Source organism: Suncus etruscus, chromosome 11 (assembly GCF_024139225.1).
Source record: "Suncus etruscus isolate mSunEtr1 chromosome 11, mSunEtr1.pri.cur, whole genome shotgun sequence".
Classification (NCBI taxonomy): Eukaryota; Metazoa; Chordata; class Mammalia; order Eulipotyphla; family Soricidae; genus Suncus; species Suncus etruscus.
The window spans coordinates 47,798,839-47,799,825 of record NC_064858.1 but is presented as its reverse complement, the minus strand read 5'-3'; the positions used below and the strand labels follow the sequence as shown (position 1 = coordinate 47,799,825).

The following is a 987-nucleotide window of genomic DNA, read 5'->3' as shown; positions in this document are numbered from 1 at the left end:
GTCCTGAACATATGCAGTTCTCTGCAGCGGAGGATAGGACATCTTCAGTGTTTAAGGGCTTTTGACAGTTACTGTGGTTTTACCCAGCTTTTGTCATTAAGGAAAGTGAATCTCTTCCTTAGTCTTCCAGAACATTGCTTAAGTAATAGGTAATATTTAATGCTTACTTGAAATGTTGATTTGTTTTTTGAATTTTGAAACATTCAAATCCCCTTGCCCCCATGGAACTTTTCTGTAGTATCCAGGAGAGGGGTTTAGAACTTTGACAACTCAAGCATCTACCTACATATTACTCAGGAATATTTCTTTTTCTTTTTTTTTTCTTTTTTAAATATGGAACGCTTCACGAATTTGCGTGTCATCCTTGTGCAGGGGCCATGCTAATCTTCTCTGTATCGTTCCAATTTTAGTATATGTGCTGCCGAAGCGAGCACTACTCAGGCATATTTCTTACAGGCATATACTACAGCTTTATGAGTGCAGGTCTATGAAATATCTCCTAGATATCGCACAGTGCATCTGTGTTTGTGGAGGACATGTAAACATATAATCAATCTGAATAGATGTGGCTGAACTGACTGACCCCTAAGGGGAATGCCAATTTGCTATTCTGGAAGCTGGCAGAAGTCTGCTTGTGACCCAATAGTCTCCCATGAAAATTCAAGTTTCCCTTTACTAGTCTAGAGGCAAACAAAACACAGTAAAACTTTGTATAAATCCAACCTGTTTTCTGTGCATTATAACCAGATCATAGCAACTTTTCTTGGGATTGATGCTTTTTTTCATGTCAAAGACTTATGCCTTTATTTTTCTACTAAGACTTTTTTTTGGGAGGGGCTACACCAGGCAGTGCTCAGGGTTTACTCCTAGCTCTGCACTCAGAAATTACTGTTGGCAGGGCCATATAGGATGGGTTTGAACCTGGGCTGTGTGCAAGGCAAACACACCCTACCCACTGTGCTATTGCTTTGGGCTCTACTAAGACTT

General features: G+C 40.0%; 1 non-coding gene across 1 annotated transcript; it reads right to left on the bottom strand.

The window, feature by feature from the left end:
* Window positions 1-327: 327 nt before the first annotated feature.
* LOC126023417 (U6 spliceosomal RNA) lies at window positions 328-434 on the bottom strand. The gene has a single exon (XR_007500541.1). It is a non-coding gene; the product is annotated as a U6 spliceosomal RNA (small nuclear RNA).
* Window positions 435-987: the final 553 nt, after the last annotated feature.